Here is an 11,468-nt window from a genome sequence, read left to right as displayed (position 1 = left end):
AAATACTGAGTTAGTTTTAGAATTAGATATTTCTATTCATTAGAATACAATTGCATGTGGTTAAATTAGATTTAGAATAGAATCATTTTACTTAGAAATTATTAGAAAGGAAATATCAATTCTCAACACACACATACACAAATTGGGAAACTGGTCCCATTATCCCTAGTGCAAAGTTAGGGTTTCTACACGAGGCTAGTCTGAGGTTTGATTTTTGAAGCAAGATAGAAGGAAGGAAAGTGAAGGTATCTTAGGGCACCTTACTAGCCATAGGAGTCAAGTCAAGGAAAGCAAGGTCATGGGAAATGTAGTTAGAGGGAGATCAAAGTCTCCTAGAGAAGAAAAAACAATTGCAACAATTGCTGGGGAGAAGAAATTTGGATCTACTGGAAGGTTGAAGATAATTCAGTAGGATTACAAGGAAGACTTGACATTGGAGGGTATTTTTCTGAGTCTAGGTCATGCTATTCATCAAATGAAAGATCTAAAAGATAAAAAGATGTTTTTGGGTTTTACCCTCAAGAGGAGGGGTTTTGGCCCTGAATTTTAGCCTATATACCTTGTCATTATTCTTACTATTTTGGTAGAGATTTGATGTATTGCATATTGGAAAAAGAAATATCAAAGATAATAATTAAAAATGTGACACAAACAATTATCAAGTTAAGATAATTAGCATATACATTTCGCTATTGAATTCTCAACATGGTATTAGAGATTTGGTTCTCTAAGGGCATCATGAAGATCTCCTCTACAATGAAGAAGGTCATCAAGAAGATTGCAAGCCATCTCCAGAAAGGTATCAAAGAAGTATGGAGTCTCATATTCTCTTCAAAGATGGGATAACTCAAAGAAAGGGATGAAAGACTCTTCCTGGCAATCTTTGGGACATTCCAAGATGAAGACATCTGGGTGATTGATAGGTGCATTAAGGCACATGATTGGTCACTCCCACTAATTCAAGATCTTGTCAAAAGGAAAATCCTTATACTATGTGGAACTTGGAGACAAAAAAAGAAATCCAGTGAAAGGCATTAGATCGAAATCCATAAGGCTCAAAGATGGAAGAAACATCCACCTCAACAACATTCTGTTTATTCCAGGTTTGCACAAAAATCTAATTTCTATTTCAAGATTAGAAGATAAAAGAGATAGAGTGCCTTCATTGTTGGTAAAATAGTTGTATGGGAAAAGGGCTCAAGCATAAAACAATAAAAAGTGATTGGTATATGAGAAGGAAGGCTCTACAGGTTAATATCCCCCATAAACCATGCCCTAGTTCATAGTGAGATTAGTCCATGTGAATTTTGGCACCGAAGGTTTGGTCATCTACATTTCAAAATACTTTCAACTTTGAATTCCATAGTAGATGGAATACCAAACATAAAGGAGGATGATGAAGGTGTCTTCAAAGGATCTGCATTGGGCAAGAATACCAAGAGACAATTTGGAAGCATTGCTTCACGGTCGAAAGAAATCTTGGATCTCATTCACTCTAATGTGTATGGCCCTATGACTCCAAAATCACTTGGAGGACATCTTAATTATGTCGCATTCATAGATGATCACTCAAGAAATACCTAGGTTTACTTAACGAAGACCAAGGATGAAGTATTTACTAAATTTCAAGAATTCAAAGTTGAAGTGGAGAACCTCACAAAAAGAAGAATCAAGATACTAAGATCTGATAATGGAGGAGAATATACATCTAAATAGATTATAGCATTCTATAAGGGATATGGATTAATAGGGATATGATAGTTCCATACAATCCCAAACAAAATAGAGTTGCATAAAGAAAGAACAGATCCATTGAAGAAAGTGTAAAAGCAATGTTCCATGATCAAGATCTACCCAAGTTTCTGTGGGGTGAGGCAATAAAGACAACAATTTACATATAAAATCAATGTCCCCACAGATCTCTAGATAACAAAACTATAGAGGAAGTGTTCACTGATAAAGATCCATTTGTAGATCATCTCCAAATATTTGGATGTTTTGTGTATATTCATATACCAAAGGACAAAAGAAAGAAGCTAGATTCTTCCGGTGTGAAGGGAATATTTGTTGGGTATAGTAACTCATCGAAAGCCTGTAAAATATATATGAAAGTTGGAAATCACATTGAAGTTAGTCGTGATGTCATATTTAAGGAGAGCATAACATTTAAGAAATCAAGATAAATTTCTAAAGATTCTGATGACGAAGGTCTTCCTATATTTTATGAAGAAGTTGACAAGGAGGGAGAAGAATATCATGATGAAGAAGAAGGACCTAGTGAACCTGTTCAACCCATGGTCATTCAAGAGACAAGGAAAATACCTAACTGGTTGAAGTCTACACTACTTGATGTAGAAGGTCATGGGGCAGCTCAAAGATCATTTAGAGAAAGTAAAAGACCCAAGAGATATTCTGGGTATGCTATATACATGATAAAATTAATAGAAGCAGAACCATCCACCTTTAAAGAGGTTGTATAACATCAATAATGAAAGGATTCCATGAGAGAAGAATATTAATTTATAAGGAAGAATGGAGTCTGGGAGATCGTACCTAGGCCTAAAGACAAATATGTGGTTACTTCCAAATAGATATACAAGATCAAGTATGCAACTGATGGAAGTATAGATAAGTATAAATCAATATTTGTGGCTAGAGGTTTGTCACAACTTGAATGCATCGAATATGAAGAAATTTTTTCTCCAACAACAAGATATACAATGATTCGATCATTAGTATCACTAGCAACATCGATGGGATTGAACATCTACCAAATGGATGTCAAGACTGCATTTCTGAACGACACTATAGATGAAGAAGTATATATAGAAAAACCCTTGGGATTTGATGTCAAATATAGGAAGGCATATGTTTGCAGAATAATGAAAGCATTATATGGCCTCAAGCAAGCACTAAGGGCATGGTATGCTAGGATGGATGCATACCTACAAAGATTAGACTTCACAAAAATTTATGCCGATTCAAACCTTTATATTAAGGTTATAAAAAATGAACCTATAATTATTATTTTGTATGTAGATGATATTCTCTTGACATGTGTAGAAGGTTGAATTAAAGAATGTAATAAGCAATTGGCTGCAGAGTTTTACATGAATGATCTTGGGCTAATGCATTACTATATGGGACTAGAAGTTTGACAGGAACCTAATGAAGTGTATTTAGGTCAAGGAAAGTATGTGCTCGAAATATTGAAGAAGTTCAACATGATGGACTGTAAAACTATGACCACTACGATGATCATAATCTTGAGAAGACTAGGGAGTTCTCAATAAAGCCCTATGGATCCCTCTAGGTATAGACAATGGGTTGGCTCATTAATGTACTTGGTGAATACTTAACTAGAAATATGTTTTGTAGTAAATGTACTCAATCAATTCCAAGTGGAGCTGAAGCATGATCATTGGATAGCAACAAAACATATTATGAGATATCTATGAGGAACCATCAACTACTACTTGAAATATGTTAGAAGGAACGACGTTCAATTGACTGGTTATACAGATTTTGACTGGGGAGGCAGTGAACATGATGGAAGAAGCATTACGGGAGGATTTTTTAGTCTAGGATCCTATATGGTCTCATGGATGAGTAGAAAGAAAGACACCATTGCTTTGAGTAGTGTTGAAGATTACTATGTTGTAGCATGCAAAGTTAGCATGGAAGCAGTTTGGTTAAGGATGCTATTATCTGACTTGTTTGAAGGACCGATGAACCCTATAGTGTTACATTGTGATAACACTAGTTATATTTGTTTGTATGAGGACCCAATGTTTCATGGGAAGACAAAGCATATCAAAAATAAGTATCACTATATATGAGAGCCAGTACAAAATGGTGTGGTGCAGCTACAATATATCTCCACTGATGAGTAGGTAGTTGACATATTGATGAAATCAGTTCCAAACAAGAAGCTTTTATACTTGAGGGACAAACCTGGCTTAGTGGATTTTTCCTCCATAATTGAGAGGGAGAGATAGATATAACATTATTGTCTTCACTTAGGATGAAATAATGGAGGATTGGGTAACCATCTAACATTTGATACTCTTTGAAAATGTGGTAGGGCATTCAAGAGAATGGTAGTTGTGGACTAATATTCTTTGAGGATTAGCTACCCAAGATAAGAATAGTCCAATGGGAGGTCATACATTTTGACCACCCAGGTGGCTTATGTACCTTGGAGAGACAATGATGATGGTGTCTATACATCATTGGTATTGCCATCATTGTTTTATGATCTTGTGGAGTGATAGAGCTATTAGTCAAGGCATTTCTATGTGACAATACTAGTTATTATTATGCTAGACATATGGGTTACCAATATGACTCTTCTTATGAGATATCTTCAGATTGAGAATGAACATGTACCTCTAATTAATACCTCCCTCATTAGGAGGGAGTGTTGAAAAATGTGTAACTAGGTTCAGTATTCATTAGCATGAAATATATTCTTGTAAATGTAAAATGTAAAATAAATTATTATTATTGTTGAAGCACGGGTTTCATGCTCGAGTTCTTTTATTTTATAGGTCAAGAACCCATTGAGAGCTTCTAGGGTTTGTCCTAGGTATAAGAGACATTTTCATATATGGAAGACCCTATGGGCACATTGTATATTGTAAAGACAAATTTGTTTTTCCTTTAAAATGTCAAAATATCTCCAAGATCATCTTAGCCTAATGAGCTATCAAGTCAGCCTAATGAGCTGTCAAGTCAACCTACATGAAGAGCCACATCCACCCTTGAGCAAGCCTATATATAAGAGGAACTCGTCCTCCACTTGGATCATTCATTCAATTATGTCTTATGTGAAGAAGGAAAAAGAAAGAGGTCAAAGAAGGAAGTGTGAAGAAGAGAAGGATGAAGAAATTCAAAGTGTTTGGGTCTCTTTCCATTCTTTTGGAAGTGCGAAGTTAGGGTTTCTAAGCTAGGCTAGTTCGAGGTTCGATTTTTGAAGAAAGAGAGAAGGAAGGAAAGTAAAGGTATCTTAGGGCATCTTACTAGTCCTAGGACTCAAGTCAAGGAAAGCAAGGCCAAGGGGAAGGAAGTTAGAGGGAGATCAAAGTCTCCTAGAGAAGTAGGAGCAATTGCAGGAGTTGCTGGGGAGCATAATTTTAGATCTGCTAGGAGGTCGAAGATATTTTAGTAGGAGGCTGAGGAAGACTTGAACTTGGAGGGTATTTGTTTGAGTCTAGGTCATGGTATTTGTCAATTGCAAGATCTAAAAGATAAGAAGATATTTTTGGGTTTTCCCCTCAAGAGGAGGGGTTTTGGCCCTAGGTTGCAACCTATATACTATGTCATTGTTCTTACTATTTTGGTAGCTATTTGATGTATTTCATATTGGAATAAGAAATATCAAATCTAATAAGTAAAAAGATAACACAAAAAATTATCAAGTTAAGAGAATTAACATATACATTTCCCTATTGAATTCTTAGCAACCCTCCCCATCAATAATGCCAAAAAGTGATGAACCCCAATATTGCAATAAGAATGCTGCAACTCCGAAGGCTACTGATTTAAATTATCAACCCAGGGTTCATACAAACTTAAGAGGGGTTGAAACTATATGTGAAACATCTACCTTCCTCTTCCTGGTATAACTCCCTCTAATGTAGGTGAAAGAAGGAAATGAAACAACTTCAAATGATAAAATATATAGGTAATTTTCCAACCCTAAGTTGAAAAGGGTAAATAACAATAAGCAAACCTATTCTACTTTTGCTAGAAAGTAAATGACAGAAAGGAAATCTATTCTATTTGCAAAAAGGTAAAGTATAATGAAAACCAAGAAAATATACTCTATCTTACTAGAAATTAAATAACATTAAAGTAAATCTATTATATTTTTCTCAAAATGAAAGTCTTAGATTACTCTTGCAGGAAGGAAATCACAGTTTGCATAAAGTAAAGTGTGGAAAGGGAATCTAGACTAACTATATAAATAAACAATCCAAAAGCAAGTAATGTAACAGATAAATGGCGACCTAACCAAGCATCATCTCAAACAAATTGGTCTCAAAGCATTCATAGGCTATAAATGTACTTCTACCATGAATTTTGAGTGAATTTTGGTAATGAATATCTCCAAACCAAACTGCTACAAGATTGCCACAAGATTCTTGTTTCTTGAGTTAACTAGCCAAATTCCCAAGAAAATCAAATTCAAATGAGATGGGGTAATTTTTTTTATTAATTAGTATTTCCTAGGACTCCAATCCAAGGGTAATCACTAAAAAATACCCTTGTTAACATGTGCTAAAAATTAGCAAAAAATTACTATAAAAAATAGAAATTCCAGAATCAGTGAGCTAGTGAACCTACCAAATTCCTAACTAGATCGAGTGAAAATGCTATGGGGTAATTTTATTATTATTAATAATAATTTTATTAGGACTCAATACAAGTGGAACCAACTCAAAATAACTTTGTTAACTTGTGCTAAAATTCAATATAAAATTACTACTAAAAACCATAAATGTTAGAGCAATGAAATAGAAAGTTGATCTAAGTACACAAATTCCTAAGCTAATCAAGTGAAACTTTTGTGGGGTAGTTTTTTTTATTAACTTTTTTATTTTAATATTCATTCCAAGTGAAATCAACTCAAAATGAGCTCATTAACATGTGTTAAAATTTAACAAAAAATTACTACTATTTTGTAAAAAATACTTCCATAAATTCAAGAATTGTGAACTAGTAAACCAATCCAAGAAGCTTAATGATGAATATGACTTTGCAAAGATTTTATAAGGATGGATCATTCTTGTAAATGTATAAATTATCTATAAAACCAATTATTTCATCCATTTAACTAATCTAACCTACAACAAATGAAGTATGAATATTAAGTGCAGGAATAGGAAATGCAATAACAAGAAATAAAAGTTAATAAAACATACAAAGAAGATAAAGACATTGTATATAAGGGCTCTGAGGCTCCTAAGATGGCAAAACCCAAGGATACTCAGAGTATTATGAAGGAAACCAATCCTTAAAAGCTAAAAATGACGCGAAGCTTCATTATTTGAATCAATCCAAGTATATCCTTGCTAGAAATGGAGGTAGAGCTGCTAAACAAAAAGTTTTTGTAACAGTCCAAAAAAATAAATATCTAATTTAACATTAATTTAAATGAGAGTGGCACTTACCTAGCACAATAAACATGTAATTAATTAACTAAATTCAAATTGAATGAATAGTGCTTACCTGTTTACCTGTGGTCGAAGTAGGCTTACCGCAACAAGGTTTTGGGGACGACTCTCCACCCAACCGTAGGCTCAATTGTGCAACGTCTTGCTACAACTGGCCACCCCCAAGCCCTCAATCAACGTACTGCTGCCAGTGACTCCTAGGTCTTAGTATACCATTCTCCCAAGAGAATGAAAGACAGAATCTCAGAAAGATGGAATGCATGAATGCCTCTCATCTTCCTCGCCATCTATTAAATAGAACAAACATTGGAAGAGGAACCACATGCAAACACTCATGTGTCTCATGCAACTTTCTTTTGATTTCTTTCTTTTTGATAGTTTCATTTTCTTGTTTTATTTCCTTCTTTTTGATAGTTTTCTTGTTTTATTTCTATTTATTCTTATTTAGAGTTTTAGTATGGTTATTACTATTTTTATCTATTTCCTTGTATATTTTTAAATATCATTTATTATTTATCATTTATGATTTATTATTTATATTATTTATTATTAAGTGATTTGTTATTATTTATATTATTATTATTTATTTGTATTATTTATTATTTATTATTATATTTTTTTTTTTTTATTATTTATTATTTATTATTAAGGGGAGGGATATTACATACTCTCCCCCTTTAAGGAACTTCGTCCCAAAGTTATGTTGAATTATGTATTATGTATTATTTTTATTATTTATTATTTATTATTTTATTTACTTCCTGTTGCCAACACCCTCTGCTGAACTAGTATAACCAGCAGGCATCAAAAGTCTCCAACACCCCGGGAAATCTCAAGGAATCTTTGTCCTTTTTCCCACTTTCGGCACCAGGCTAAGCCTGACCCGGTCTATATCCTAGTCCAAGGCTGGCCCCAAGGCTCGCGACTGACTCAGACCTCATCTGCCCCAAGGCAGGCATCCGGTCTGGTACTCAATGACCCCGGGCATCTGGCATGGCTGGCCCACTCCCTCCACAACTACTAAGGCGCACAACCCCAGACATCGAAGTCCTTTACATCCCTTCCAGACTTCGGCATCCCAATCCAATAACAGGCACCAAGCCTGGAACATCAGGCACTTGGCCTCCTCAAGATGGTCCCATAGCTCTTCTAGAGCTATCCATCAAGAGCTATACACAAGACAAAGGAACCACTGGCATATGTAGTGTTGATTGAGTTTGTCCCCAGCCCATATGGTGTTACTTGTTCTCTCTCATGCGTATGGGCTCACACGAGATCATTGAATAAATCGGCCCTTTCGACCCATTTGTGGAGTCCTGTGAATCATCACACCTCAACATGCAACCAATGCATTAGCTATATCATCATAGTATCATAGAAAATAATCCGCATGCCAAGTCTTGCATGTCATCATGAGAACATTCATCATTGTTAATCACAAAAATAACAAACTGCATGCTCATGCATGTCATAAATTTGTATGCAACTATCACATGCTTCACCTCATGAAATACCATCATAAGTTATAACATCAACATATTTGCATCAAAGATATATCATGACTTCACGTAATAAATGAAACACATGTCAGTATACATCTTATCATAACATCATGATCTCTATGAATATCATACCCATTATGAGCATTCAACATCGTTATAATAACAGATAAATAAAGAAGCATCACATATACCCTCATACCATCACATCATGAAACATCATTAATATGATAACCATCTCAATACTTATCAAATATAGAACAACAATGCACTTTAAGCATTATTATCATGAACTGATTTCATTTAATTATATAAACAATGAATACTAACTATGAATTAAGATTATTCAACATCCCTCTAAGATCTATGTTATCTCATGAATACTATTATTGTCATGCCTTCATCAAGATACCAATTGCTTTCCAATATTCATTTTCACTTCTTTCAACTAGGAAGTTGACAATTCATTAAGTACATTGTGAGCCTCATCAACTTTGAAATTTAATCTCTCGTCATATTTTCTTCCTTCCTCAATATATTACTAGCCTTACAACATTCCTTAAATTATTAATATTGGATTTTACATCAATTCACACCTTTGCCTTACCGTCTCATTATATTCATCTTAGTTAATCATTTGAAGCCCAAAGCCACTATCATCCACAAAAAGGTTTCATATGCTTGGTGTGCTTGGTAACTCCTTCCATTTCCCATGGTAAAAACTTGATAAATTCTTTTGCAAAAGCCTCAGTATCATGAATCCAGTACATCCTCTATTAATTGATTTTCTCTTCTCTTATCAATTTATGTGTAGTCCTTCTCAAGGTTTCATTATATAATTCTTTTTCCTAGGCTTCATGTTTGGTGTTTAATATTAATCTGCATAGTCTATATCATTTTCCCACAATTAATCATCATTTTCATCCTAGTTTATCACTTGACATTCTTATCAATTACAAGTATTCTCAACTTCCAACTTAGACACTTCAAGTTTGTAGGTCATCATTATGACCCTTACCAATCATGTTGCTCAATCCACTCATTAACATCTTAGGAACAATGTCATAACATCTTGAATTCTATTCTATATGCACTTTAAATACATTCTACATCTACTTTAAATACTTCCCACATAAAACTCCAAATTCTTTATGGATTGTATATTGTACTAATATTTTCCCTTTAATAAGAAAACATGATAATTAATAAGTCATAGTAATCATCAGCCCATACTTTCATCATAAATAAGTTTGAAAAGTTTGTTTTGGATTGATCCTCATCTCATTGGAATATAAAAATTTTAAACACTTCAAACTTCCCATATTTCATTAAGTTTCCACAATGCATCATTCTAAATATGTGCCTCTTAAGAAGTGCAACAACCTCTTTAAGATATGTGATTGTGTGGAATTTGATGCCCTATAATTAGATATACAAACCTTCTTTGGAATATATATATATATATATATCTATATATATATATATATATATATATATATATATATATATATATATATATAAAAGGATTTGTGTATTTGTAACATAATTCAAATGTTTCATTTTTACTAAATAATTAAACTTTATGAAAATTTTAAATGCATTCCAAATCAAAATCTAGAAAAACAACCTTTCCACCACATTGAATATTCTATTGGATCTTCTTGGAAAACAGATATACATCCTTAGTGTGTCTTTTCAACAACGAAATTTCAACTAACATAAGATATTAGTTTATTGATTTTCGTAGTTTGTTTGAATATACAAGTAAGATAATGTTGCAATAAAGTCAATAATGAAATTATTACTATGTATGGATAAGGATAAAATAAGAAAAAGGAAATGCACGAGATAATAATATTTCTTAATCGAGAGTTGTAGAAAATTAATATGGACCTATGGTTAAGATTAAAGAGTAGAAACTATTATGTCATCAGGACCAAACTCTGATAGACATTCAAGAAGAACCACAGGCTAGTGTAAGAATCTGACATGATTTAATCGAATACAGGCCAGTGTAATGCGTTTGAGAGTTGCATACCATATTGCTCAAGCACTAGACCACTGTAATAGTGAAGATCATCGGATTTATCATCATTTAAATACTTACAGGGTCCTCTTTGATGGAAAATAGACAAATCTTTTGATTGTGAATAAAAAGTGTACCTGTTATAAGGGAAAATGACTATCATTCAAACAGCAAGGGGAACGACTATCAACTATTTTCAAAGTCTAAGAATCATCATGTAATATCTCATTTGTATATTGGGAAGAGAAATCACCCAATCTTGCCTTCTAAAATCATTATTTGTTATGTTGAACCTATCTCATAATTAGGTAAACTCTGAGATTGGGGAATTGGTTTTAACTGCTTGTGATTCATACTAATGTCTAAATTATATTATTGTTTTCTAATCATATAGATCACGCATAAGAGTCACATATGAATCGAAGATGATGTAACCAAAAAACAAAATTTAGGGATGAGGGTTTCGTAGAACCACTAGAAAAATTTATGGAAAAATTATTGGAGACGTTCGTGGAAATAGTTGAACTGAATATCTAATAATAACATGGTTGTTATGTTTATAAAAGGACAGTAGATAATAAAAATACACAAAGAAATGCAATAAAATATAATTTTCCCCTGTGTGTATTGCAAGTCTATTGCAAGTCTAGAAAGACTTTCACTGAATGCTACTAATATTATTCTAGTGAATTTCAATCTCTCCAATTATTCTGCCAACCCCAAATAGGAAAACATGAAAAGAAACATAAATCCCCAAAAATGGCT

The sequence above is a fragment of the Pinus tabuliformis genome, chromosome 3_1 (genome assembly GCF_031772625.1).
Source record: "Pinus tabuliformis cultivar Carrire ecotype Pingquan chromosome 3_1, CPIR1, whole genome shotgun sequence".
NCBI lineage: Eukaryota > Viridiplantae > Streptophyta > Pinopsida > Pinales > Pinaceae > Pinus > Pinus tabuliformis.
The sequence above is the reverse complement of the archived record's forward strand: the minus strand, read 5'-3'. Positions refer to the sequence as shown.